Genomic DNA, 13,113 nt, shown 5'->3' with positions numbered 1-13,113 from the left:
CACCCTCCTACAGGCTCAGCCCTCACCCTGCTACAGGCATCTGCCCTCACCCTGCTACAGGCATCTGCCCTCACCCTGCTACAGGCTCAGCCCTCACCCTCCTACAGGCATCTGCCCTCACCCTCCTACAGGCATCTGCCCTCACCCTGCTACAGGCATCTGCCCTCACCCTGCTACAGGCATCAGCCCTCACCCTGCTACAGGCTCAGCCCTCACCCTGCTACAGGCATCTGCCCTCACCCTCCTACAGGCATCTGCCCTCACCCTGCTACAGGCATCTGCCCTCACCCTGCTACAGGCATCAGCCCTCACCCTCCTACAGGCATCTGCCCTCACCCTGCTACAGGCATCTGCCCTCACCCTGCTACAGGCATCTGCCCTCACCCTCCTACAGGCATCTGCCCTCACCTTCCTACAGGCATCTGCCCTCACCCTCCTACAGGCTCAGCCCTCACCCTGCTACAGGCATCTGCCCTCACCCTGCTACAGGCATCTGCCCTCACCCTCCTACAGGCATCTGCCCTCACCCTGCTACAGGCTCAGCCCTCACCCTGCTACAGGCATCTGCCCTCACCCTCCTACAGGCATCTGCCCTCACCCTGCTACAGGCTCAGCCCTCACCCTGCTACAGGCTCAGCCCTCACCCTCCTACAGGCTCAGCCCTCACCCTGCTACAGGCATCTGCCCTCACCCTGCTACAGGCATCTGCCCTCACCCTCCTACAGGCATCTGCCCTCACCCTGCTACAGGCATCTGCCCTCACCCTGCTACAGGCTCAGCCCTCACCCTCCTACAGGCATCTGCCCTCACCCTGCTACAGGCATCTGCCCTCACCCTGCTACAGGCATCTGCCCTCACCCTGCTACAGGCTCAGCCCTCACCCTCCTACAGGCATCTGCCCTCACCCTGCTACAGGCATCTGCCCTCACCCTCCTACAGGCATCTGCCCTCACCCTGCTACAGGCATCTGCCCTCACCCTGCTACAGGCATCTGCCCTCACCCTCCTACAGGCATCTGCCCTCACCCTGCTACAGGCATCTGCCCTCACCCTGCTACAGGCATCTGCCCTCACCCTCCTACAGGCATCTGCCCTCACCCTGCTACAGGCATCTGCCCTCACCCTGCTACAGGCATCAGCCCTCACCCTGCTACAGGCATCTGCCCTCACCCTGCTACAGGCATCTGCCCTCACCCTCCTATAGGCATCTGCCCTCACCCTGCTACAGGCTCAGCCCTCACCCTGCTACAGGCATCTGCCCTCACCCTGCTACAGGCATCTGCCCTCACCCTGCTACAGGCATCTGCCCTCACCCTCCTACAGGCATCTGCCCTCACCCTGCTACAGGCTCAGCCCTCACCCTGCTACAGGCATCTGCCCTCACCCTGCTACAGGCATCTGCCCTCACCCTCCTACAGGCATCTGCCCTCACCCTGCTACAGGCATCTGCCCTCACCCTGCTACAGGCATCTGCCCTCACCCTGCTACAGGCATCTGCCCTCACCCTGCTACAGGCTCAGCCCTCACCCTCCTACAGGCATCTGCCCTCACCCTGCTACAGGCATCTGCCCTCACCCTGCTACAGGCTCAGCCCTCACCCTGCTACAGGCATCTGCCCTCACCCTGCTACAGGCATCTGCCCTCACCCTGCTACAGGCATCTGCCCTCACCCTCCTACAGGCATCTGCCCTCACCCTCCTACAGGCTCAGCCCTCACCCTGCTACAGGCATCTGCCCTCACCCTGCTACAGGCATCTGCCCTCACCCTGCTACAGGCATCTGCCCTCACCCTCCTACAGGCATCTGCCCTCACCCTGCTACAGGCATCTGCCCTCACCCTGCTACAGGCATCTGCCCTCACCCTCCTACAGGCATCTGCCCTCACCCTGCTACAGGCATCTGCCCTCACCCTGCTACAGGCATCAGCCCTCACCCTGCTACAGGCATCTGCCCTCACCCTGCTACAGGCATCTGCCCTCACCCTCCTATAGGCATCTGCCCTCACCCTGCTACAGGCATCTGCCCTCACCCTGCTACAGGCTCAGCCCTCACCCTGCTACAGGCATCTGCCCTCACCCTGCTACAGGCATCTGCCCTCACCCTCCTACAGGCATCTGCCCTCACCCTGCTACAGGCATCTGCCCTCACCCTGCTACAGGCATCTGCCCTCACCCTGCTACAGGCATCTGCCCTCACCCTCCTACAGGCATCTGCCCTCACCCTCCTACAGGCTCAGCCCTCACCCTGCTACAGGCATCTGCCCTCACCCTGCTACAGGCATCTGCCCTCACCCTGCTACAGGCTCAGCCCTCACCCTCCTACAGGCATCTGCCCTCACCCTCCTACAGGCATCTGCCCTCACCCTGCTACAGGCATCTGCCCTCACCCTGCTACAGGCATCAGCCCTCACCCTGCTACAGGCTCAGCCCTCACCCTGCTACAGGCATCTGCCCTCACCCTCCTACAGGCATCTGCCCTCACCCTGCTACAGGCATCTGCCCTCACCCTGCTACAGGCATCAGCCCTCACCCTCCTACAGGCATCTGCCCTCACCCTGCTACAGGCATCTGCCCTCACCCTGCTACAGGCATCTGCCCTCACCCTCCTACAGGCATCTGCCCTCACCTTCCTACAGGCATCTGCCCTCACCCTCCTACAGGCTCAGCCCTCACCCTGCTACAGGCATCTGCCCTCACCCTGCTACAGGCATCTGCCCTCACCCTCCTACAGGCATCTGCCCTCACCCTGCTACAGGCTCAGCCCTCACCCTGCTACAGGCATCTGCCCTCACCCTCCTACAGGCATCTGCCCTCACCCTGCTACAGGCTCAGCCCTCACCCTGCTACAGGCTCAGCCCTCACCCTCCTACAGGCTCAGCCCTCACCCTGCTACAGGCATCTGCCCTCACCCTGCTACAGGCATCTGCCCTCACCCTCCTACAGGCATCTGCCCTCACCCTGCTACAGGCATCTGCCCTCACCCTGCTACAGGGTCAGCCCTCACCCTCCTACAGGCATCTGCCCTCACCCTGCTACAGGCATCTGCCCTCACCCTGCTACAGGCATCTGCCCTCACCCTCCTACAGGCATCAGCCCTCACCCTGCTACAGGCATCTGCCCTCACCCTGCTACAAGCATCTGCCCTCACCCTCCTATAGGCATCTGCCCTCACCCTGCTACAGGCATCTGCCCTCACCCTGCTACAGGCTCAGCCCTCACCCTGCTACAGGCATCTGCCCTCACCCAGCTACAGGCATCTGCCCTCACCCTGCTACAGGCATCTGCCCTCACCCTGCTACAGGCATCTGCCCTCACCCTCCTACAGGCATCTGCCCTCACCCTCCTACAGGCTCAGCCCTCACCCTGCTACAGGCATCTGCCCTCACCCTGCTACAGGCATCTGCCCTCACCCTGCTACAGGCTCAGCCCTCACCCTCCTACAGGCATCTGCCCTCACCCTGCTACAGGCATCTGCCCTCACCCTGCTACAGGCATCAGCCCTCACCCTGCTACAGGCTCAGCCCTCACCCTGCTACAGGCATCTGCCCTCACCCTCCTACAGGCATCTGCCCTCACCCTGCTACAGGCATCTGCCCTCACCCTGCTACAGGCATCAGCCCTCACCCTCCTACAGGCATCTGCCCTCACCCTGCTACAGGCATCTGCCCTCACCCTCCTACAGGCATCTGCCCTCACCCTCCTACAGGCATCTGCCCTCACCCTCCTACAGGCTCAGCCCTCACCCTGCTACAGGCATCTGCCCTCACCCTCCTACAGGCATCTGCCCTCACCCTCCTACAGGCATCTGCCCTCACCCTGCTACAGGCTCAGCCCTCACCCTGCTACAGGCATCTGCCCTCACCCTCCTACAGGCATCTGCCCTCACCCTGCTACAGGCTCAGCCCTCACCCTGCTACAGGCTCAGCCCTCACCCTCCTACAGGCTGAGCCCTCACCCTGCTACAGGCATCTGCCCTCACCCTGCTACAGGCATCTGCCCTCACCCTGCTACAGGCATCTGCCCTCACCCTCCTACAGGCAGCTGCCCTCACCCTGCTACAGGCATCTGCCCTCACCCTGCTACAGGCTCAGCCCTCACCCTCCTACAGGCATCTGCCCTCACCCTGCTACAGGCATCTGCCCTCACCCTCCTACAGGCATCTGCCCTCACCCTGCTACAGGCATCTGCCCTCACCCTCCTACAGGCATCTGCCCTCACCCTGCTACAGGCATCTGCCCTCACCCTCCTACAGGCATCTGCCCTCACCCTCCTACAGGCATCTGCCCTCACCCTGCTACAGGCATCTGCCCTCACCCTCCTACAGGCATCTGCCCTCACCCTGCTACAGGCATCTGCCCTCACCCTGCTACAGGCATCTGCCCTCACCCTCCTACAGGCATCTGCCCTCACCCTGCTACAGGCATCTGCCCTCACCCTGCTACAGGCATCTGCCCTCACCCTCCTACAGGCATCTGCCCTCACCCTGCTACAGGCATCTGCCCTCACCCTGCTACAGGCTCAGCCCTCACCCTCCTACAGGCATCTGCCCTCACCCTGCTACAGGCATCTGCCCTCACCCTGCTACAGGCATCTGCCCTCACCCTCCTACAGGCATCAGCCCTCACCCTGCTACAGGCATCTGCCCTCACCCTGCTACAGGCATCTGCCCTCACCCTCCTATAGGCATCTGCCCTCACCCTGCTACAGGCATCTGCCCTCACCCTGCTACAGGCTCAGCCCTCACCCTGCTACAGGCATCTGCCCTCACCCAGCTACAGGCATCTGCCCTCACCCTGCTACAGGCATCTGCCCTCACCCTGCTACAGGCATCTGCCCTCACCCTCCTACAGGCATCTGCCCTCACCCTCCTACAGGCTCAGCCCTCACCCTGCTACAGGCATCTGCCCTCACCCTGCTACAGGCATCTGCCCTCACCCTGCTACAGGCTCAGCCCTCACCCTCCTACAGGCATCTGCCCTCACCCTGCTACAGGCATCTGCCCTCACCCTGCTACAGGCATCAGCCCTCACCCTGCTACAGGCTCAGCCCTCACCCTGCTACAGGCATCTGCCCTCACCCTCCTACAGGCATCTGCCCTCACCCTGCTACAGGCATCTGCCCTCACCCTGCTACAGGCATCAGCCCTCACCCTCCTACAGGCATCTGCCCTCACCCTGCTACAGGCATCTGCCCTCAGCCTCCTACAGGCATCTGCCCTCACCCTCCTACAGGCATCTGCCCTCACCCTCCTACAGGCTCAGCCCTCACCCTGCTACAGGCATCTGCCCTCACCCTCCTACAGGCATCTGCCCTCACCCTCCTACAGGCATCTGCCCTCACCCTGCTACAGGCTCAGCCCTCACCCTGCTACAGGCATCTGCCCTCACCCTCCTACAGGCATCTGCCCTCACCCTGCTACAGGCTCAGCCCTCACCCTGCTACAGGCTCAGCCCTCACCCTCCTACAGGCTGAGCCCTCACCCTGCTACAGGCATCTGCCCTCACCCTGCTACAGGCATCTGCCCTCACCCTGCTACAGGCATCTGCCCTCACCCTCCTACAGGCATCTGCCCTCACCCTGCTACAGGCATCTGCCCTCACCCTGCTACAGGCTCAGCCCTCACCCTCCTACAGGCATCTGCCCTCACCCTGCTACAGGCATCTGCCCTCACCCTGCTACAGGCATCTGCCCTCACCCTCCTACAGGCATCTGCCCTCACCCTGCTACAGGCATCTGCCCTCACCCTCCTACAGGCATCTGCCCTCACCCTGCTACAGGCATCTGCCCTCACCCTCCTACAGGCATCTGCCCTCACCCTCCTACAGGCATCTGCCCTCACCCTGCTACAGGCATCTGCCCTCACCCTCCTACAGGCATCTGCCCTCACCCTGCTACAGGCATCTGCCCTCACCCTGCTACAGGCATCTGCCCTCACCCTCCTACAGGCATCTGCCCTCACCCTGCTACAGGCATCTGCCCTCACCCTGCTACAGGCATCTGCCCTCACCCTCCTACAGGCATCTGCCCTCACCCTGCTACAGGCATCTGCCCTCACCCTGCTACAGGCTCAGCCCTCACCCTCCTACAGGCATCTGCCCTCACCCTGCTACAGGCATCTGCCCTCACCCTGCTACAGGCATCTGCCCTCACCCTCCTACAGGCATCAGCCCTCACCCTGCTACAGGCATCTGCCCTCACCCTGCTACAGGCATCTGCCCTCACCCTCCTATAGGCATCTGCCCTCACCCTGCTACAGGCATCTGCCCTCACCCTGCTACAGGCTCAGCCCTCACCCTGCTACAGGCATCTGCCCTCACCCTGCTACAGGCATCTGCCCTCACCCTCCTACAGGCATCTGCCCTCACCCTGCTACAGGCATCTGCCCTCACCCTGCTACAGGCATCTGCCCTCACCCTCCTACAGGCATCTGCCCTCACCCTCCTACAGGCTCAGCCCTCACCCTGCTACAGGCATCTGCCCTCACCCTGCTACAGGCATCTGCCCTCACCCTGCTACAGGCTCAGCCCTCACCCTCCTACAGGCATCTGCCCTCACCCTGCTACAGGCATCTGCCCTCACCCTGCTACAGGCATCAGCCCTCACCCTGCTACAGGCTCAGCCCTCACCCTGCTACAGGCATCTGCCCTCACCCTCCTACAGGCATCTGCCCTCACCCTGCTACAGGCATCTGCCCTCACCCTGCTACAGGCATCAGCCCTCACCCTCCTACAGGCATCTGCCCTCACCCTGCTACAGGCATCTGCCCTCACCCTGCTACAGGCATCTGCCCTCACCCTCCTACAGGCTCAGCCCTCACCCTGCTACAGGCATCTGCCCTCACCCTGCTACAGGCATCTGCCCTCACCCTCCTACAGGCATCTGCCCTCACCCTGCTACAGGCTCAGCCCTCACCCTGCTACAGGCATCTGCCCTCACCCTCCTACAGGCATCTGCCCTCACCCTGCTACAGGCTCAGCCCTCACCCTGCTACAGGCTCAGCCCTCACCCTCCTACAGGCTGAGCCCTCACCCTGCTACAGGCATCTGCCCTCACCCTGCTACAGGCATCTGCCCTCACCCTCCTACAGGCATCTGCCCTCACCCTGCTACAGGCATCTGCCCTCACCCTGCTACAGGCTCAGCCCTCACCCTCCTACAGGCATCTGCCCTCACCCTGCTATAGGCATCTGCCCTCACCCTCCTACAGGCATCTGCCCTCACCCTCCTACAGGCATCTGCCCTCACCCTGCTACAGGCATCTGCCCTCACCCTGCTACAGGCATCTGCCCTCACCCTCCTACAGGCATCTGCCCTCACCCTGCTACAGGCATCTGCCCTCACCCTGCTACAGGCATCTGCCCTCACCCTCCTACAGGCATCTGCCCTCACCCTGCTACAGGCATCTGCCCTCACCCTCCTACAGGCATCTGCCCTCACCCTCCTACAGGCATCTTCCCTCACCCTGCTACAGGCATCTGCCCTCACCCTGCTACAGGCATCTGCCCTCACCCTCCTACAGGCATCTGCCCTCACCCTCCTACAGGCTCAGCCCTCACCCTGCTACAGGCATCTGCCCTCACTCTGCTACAGGCATCTGCCCTCACCCTGCTACAGGCATCTGCCCTCACCCTGCTACAGGCATCAGCCCTCACCCTCCTACAGGCATCAGCCCTCACCCTGCTACAGGCATCTGCCCTCACCCTCCTACAGGCATCTGCCCTCACCCTGCTACAGGCATCTGCCCTCACCCTCCTACAGGCATCTGCCCTCACCCCGCTACAGGCATCAGCCCTCACCCTGCTACAGGCATCTGCCCTCACCCTGCTACAGGCATCTGCCCTCACCCTCCTACAGGCATCTGCCCTCACCCTCCTACAGGCTCAGCCCTCACCCTCCTACAGGCATCTGCCCTCACTGCTACAGGCATCTGCCCTCACCCTGCTACAGGCATCTGCCCTCACCCTGCTACAGGCATCTGCCCTCACCCTCCTACAGGCATCTGCCCTCACCCTGCTACAGGCATCTGCCCTCACCCTGCTACATGCATCTGCCCTCACCCTCCTATAGGCATCTGCCCTCACCCTGCTACAGGCATCTGTCCTCACCCTGCTACAGGCATCTGCCCTCACCCTGCTACAGGCATCTGCCCTCACCCTCCTACAGGCATCTGCCCTCACCCTCCTACAGGCATCTGCCCTCACCCTGCTACAGGCATCTGCCCTCACCCTGCTACAGGCATCTGCCCTCACCCTCCTATAGGCATCTGCCCTCACCCTGCTACAGGCATCTGCCCTCACCCTGCTACAGGCTCAGCCCTCACCCTGCTACAGGCATCTGCCCTCACCCTGCTACAGGCATCTGCCCTCACCCTGCTACAGGCATCTGCCCTCACCCTGCTACAGGCTCAGCCCTCACCCTGCTACAGGCATCTGCCCTCACCCTGCTACAGGCATCTGCCCTCACCCTCCTACAGGCATCTGCCCTCACCCCGCTACAGGCATCAGCCCTCACCCTGCTACAGGCATCTGCCCTCACCCTGCTACAGGCATCTGCCCTCACCCTCCTACAGGCATCTGCCCTCACCCTCCTACAGGCTCAGCCCTCACCCTCCTACAGGCATCTGCCCTCACTGCTACAGGCATCTGCCCTCACCCTGCTACAGGCATCTGCCCTCACCCTGCTACAGGCATCTGCCCTCACCCTCCTACAGGCATCTGCCCTCACCCTGCTACAGGCATCTGCCCTCACCCTGCTACATGCATCTGCCCTCACCCTCCTATAGGCATCTGCCCTCACCCTGCTACAGGCATCTGCCCTCACCCTGCTACAGGCATCTGCCCTCACCCTCCTACAGGCATCTGCCCTCACCCTCCTACAGGCATCTGCCCTCACCCTGCTACAGGCATCTGCCCTCACCCTGCTACAGGCATCTGCCCTCACCCTCCTATAGGCATCTGCCCTCACCCTGCTACAGGCATCTGCCCTCACCCTGCTACAGGCTCAGCCCTCACCCTGCTACAGGCATCTGCCCTCACCCTGCTACAGGCATCTGCCCTCACCCTGCTACAGGCATCTGCCCTCACCCTGCTACAGGCTCAGCCCTCACCCTGCTACAGGCATCTGCCCTCACCCTCCTACAGGCATCTGCCCTCACCCTCCTACAGGCATCTGCCCTCACCCTGCTACAGGCTCAGCCCTCACCCTGCTACAGGCATCTGCCCTCACCCTGCTACAGGCTCAGCCCTCACCCTCCTACAGGCATCTGCCCTCACCCTCCTACAGGCATCTGCCCTCACCCTGCTACAGGCATCTGCCCTCACCCTGCTACAGGCATCTGCCCTCACCCTCCTACAGGCATCTGCCCTCACCCTCCTACAGGCTCAGCCCTCACCCTGCTACAGGCATCTGCCCTCACCCTGCTACAGGCATCTGCCCTCACCCTGCTACAGGCATCTGCCCTCACCCTGCTACAGGCATCAGCCCTCACCCTCCTACAGGCATCAGCCCTCACCCTGCTACAGGCATCTGCCCTCACCCTGCTACAGGCATCTGCCCTCACCCTGCTACAGGCATCTGCCCTCACCCTGCTACAGGCATCAGCCCTCACCCTGCTACAGGCATCTGCCCTCACCCTGCTACAGGCATCTGCCCTCACCCTCCTACAGGCATCTGCCCTTACCCTGCTACAGGCATCAGCCCTCACCCTCCTACAGGCTCAGCCCTCACCCTGCTACAGGCATCAGCCCTCACCCTCCTACAGGCTCAGCCCTCACCCTGCTACAGGCATCTGCCCTCACCCTGCTACAGGCATCTGCCCTCACCCTGCTACAGGCATCAGCCCTCACCCTCCTACAGGCTCAGCCCTCACCCTGCTACAGGCATCTGCCCTCACCCTGCTACAGGCATCTGCCCTCACCCTCCTACAGGCATCAGCCCTCACCCTCCTACAGGCATCAGCCCTCACCCTGCTACAGGCTCAGCCCTCACCCTCCTACAGGCTCAGCCCTCACCCTGCTACAGGCATCAGCCCTCACCCTCCTACAGGCATCAGCCCTCACCCTGCTACAGGCATCTGCCCTCACCCTGCTACAGGCATCTGCCCTCACCCTGCTACAGGCATCAGCCCTCACCCTGCTACAGGCATCTGCCCTCACCCTGCTACAGGCATCTGCCCTCACCCTGCTACAGGCATCAGCCCTCACCCTCCTACAGGCATCAGCCCTCACCCTGCTACAGGCATCAGCCCTCACCCTGCTACAGGCATCAGCCCTCACCCTCCTACAGGCATCAGCCCTCACCCTGCTACAGGCATCAGCCCTCACCCTGCTACAGGCATCTGCCCTCACCCTGCTACAGGCATCTGCCCTCACCCTGCTACAGGCATCTGCCCTCACCCTCCTACAGGCATCTGCCCTCACCCTGCTACAGGCATCTGCCCTCACCCTCCTACAGGCATCTGCCCTCACCCTGCTACAGGCATCTGCCCTCACCCTCCTACAGGCATCTGCCCTCACCCTGCTACAGGCATCTGCCCTCACCCTGCTACAGGCATCTGCCCTCACCCTCCTACAGGCATCTGCCCTCACCCTGCTACAGGCATCAGCCCTCACCCTCCTACAGGCATCTGCCCTCACCCTGCTACAGGCATCTGCCCTCACCCTGCTACAGGCTCAGCCCTCACCCTGCTACAGGCATCTGCCCTCACCCTCCTACAGGCTCAGCCCTCACCCTCCTACAGGCATCTGCCCTCACCCTCCTACAGGCATCTGCCCTCACCCTCCTACAGGCTCAGCCCTCACCCTGCTACAGGCATCTGCCCTCACCCTGCTACAGGCATCTGCCCTCACCCTCCTACAGGCATCTGCCCTCACCCTGCTACAGGCATCAGCCCTCACCCTCCTACAGGCTCAGCCCTCACCCTGCTACAGGCATCTGCCCTCACCCTGCTACAGGCATCTGCCCTCACCCTGCTACAGGCATCAGCCCTCACCCTCCTACAGGCTCAGCCCTCACCCTGCTACAGGCATCAGCCCTCACCCTCCTACAGGCTCAGCCCTCACCCTGCTACAGGCATCTGCCCTCACCCTGCTACAGGCATCTGCCCTCACCCTCCTACAGGCATCTGCCCTCACCCTGCTACAGGCATCAGCCCTCACCCTCCTACAGGCTCAGCCCTCACCCTGCTACAGGCATCAGCCCTCACCCTCCTACAGGCATCTGCCCTCACCCTCCTACAGGCATCTGCCCTCACCCTGCTACAGGCATCTGCCCTCACCCTCCTACAGGCATCAGCCCTCACCCTCCTACAGGCATCAGCCCTCACCCTGCTACAGGCTCAGCCCTCACCCTGCTACAGGCATCTGCCCTCACCCTGCTACAGGCATCAGCCCTCACCCTCCTACAGGCATCAGCCCTCACCCTGCTACAGGCATCTGCCCTCACCCTGCTACAGGCATCTGCCCTCACCCTGCTACAGGCATCAGCCCTCACCCTGCTACAGGCATCTGCCCTCACCCTGCTACAGGCATCTGCCCTCACCCTGCTACAGGCATCAGCCCTCACCCTCCTACAGGCATCAGCCCTCACCCTGCTACAGGCATCAGCCTTCACCCTGCTACAGGCATCAGCCCTCACCCTGCTACAGGCATCTGCCCTCACCCTCCTACAGGCATCTGCCCTCACCCTGCTACAGGCATCTGCCCTCACCCTCCTACAGGCATCTGCCCTCACCCTGCTACAGGCATCTGCCCTCACTGCTACAGGCATCTGCCCTCACCCTCCTACAGGCATCAGCCCTCACCCTCCTACAGGCATCAGCCCTCACCCTGCTACAGGCATCAGCCCTCACCCTGCTACAGGCATCTGCCCTCACCCTCCTACAGGCATCTGCCCTCACCCTGCTACAGGCATCTGCCCTCACCCTCCTACAGGCATCTGCCCTCACCCTGCTACAGGCATCTGCCCTCACCCTCCTACAGGCATCTGCCCTCACCCTCCTACAGGCATCTGCCCTCACCCTGCTACAGGCATCTGCCCTCACCCTGCTACAGGCATCTGCCCTCACCATCCTACAGGCATCTGACCTCACCCTGCTACAGGCTCAGCCCTCACCCTGCTACAGGCATCTGCCCTCACCCTGCTACAGGCATCTGCCCTCACCCTCCTACAGGCATCTGCCCTCACCCTGCTACAGGCATCTGCCCTCACCCTCCTACAGGCATCTGCCCTCACCCTCCTATAGGCTCTGCATTTTTCATATCATCACAAACATCACACACAGTCATAGTCCTTCACACACTTACACACAGGCACAGAGTTGAGTCTGTTATAATATAATAACAATATAACACATTATAGTGTGGTTATAATAGTAGTCTAATATAATATAACATAGTATACTGTGGTTTTAACAGTAGAGTTTATCATAATATAGTGGTTATAATAGTGCAATCTCATATTAAAATACATTATACTGTGGTTATAACAGTAGAGTCTATTATATTGTAACACATTATAGTGCGATTATAATAGTAGAGTATCTTATAAAACGACCAAAGGGTTATAATACTTGTATATTCATTGTTATAATATATAATACTCTAGAGGCTAGAGTCCTAACCCGTTACTCGAGTATTGTGGCTCAAATTTGTCTGAGACTACAGCAGTCAGATAGAGGAAGAGAGAGGATTAGTGAAGGTGAGGGTTAGTGAGGGTGAGGGTTAGGTAGGACGAGCGCATTCAACAGTTCAAACATAAAAGACGAGTGCCACCCAGTACAATGACCACAGCTATATTTAATATCATGAGTGATTCTTCATCTGCCTCTCATTTCTAGTTACATTCATAGGAAGGTTAGTTTATATTACAGTTTTGGGCACATTTTTTCAATGCTCTTATTTTCTTCTTCCTTCTGGCTGACCTATGTACAGATCCTGGTGCAACAGGAAGGGATTCAGCACAACAGACAGACTATGAAATATGGGTTCTCGTCTAGCACAGATCTTCACAAGGAAGGGACATAGTGGGGCTGAACTCTGACCCCTGACCTGCTCTGTGTTCTGGACCTGGGTGAACTCTGACCCCTGACCTGCTCTGTGTTCTGGACCTGGGTGAAGG

The 13,113-nt window shown here is 61.1% G+C and overlaps 1 long non-coding RNA gene across 1 annotated transcript in view; it reads right to left on the bottom strand.

Moving 5' to 3' along the window:
- Positions 1 to 12,890: 12,890 nt before the first annotated feature.
- Positions 12,891 to 13,113, bottom strand: part of LOC134025486 (uncharacterized) — a 3,328-nt gene continuing 3,105 nt past the window's right edge. The window contains exons 1-2 of the long non-coding RNA XR_009931028.1: positions 13,103 to 13,113; positions 12,891 to 13,061 (exon numbers count right to left, since the gene is read on the bottom strand). The exon at positions 13,103 to 13,113 is cut by the window's right edge and continues 3,105 nt beyond it. This is a non-coding gene — a long non-coding RNA (uncharacterized LOC134025486). The remainder of the gene's footprint in view (positions 13,062 to 13,102) is intronic.

This window comes from Osmerus eperlanus, chromosome 8, assembly GCF_963692335.1.
Source record: "Osmerus eperlanus chromosome 8, fOsmEpe2.1, whole genome shotgun sequence".
NCBI lineage: Eukaryota > Metazoa > Chordata > Actinopteri > Osmeriformes > Osmeridae > Osmerus > Osmerus eperlanus.
This window is presented reverse-complemented; position numbering and strand designations above follow the sequence as displayed.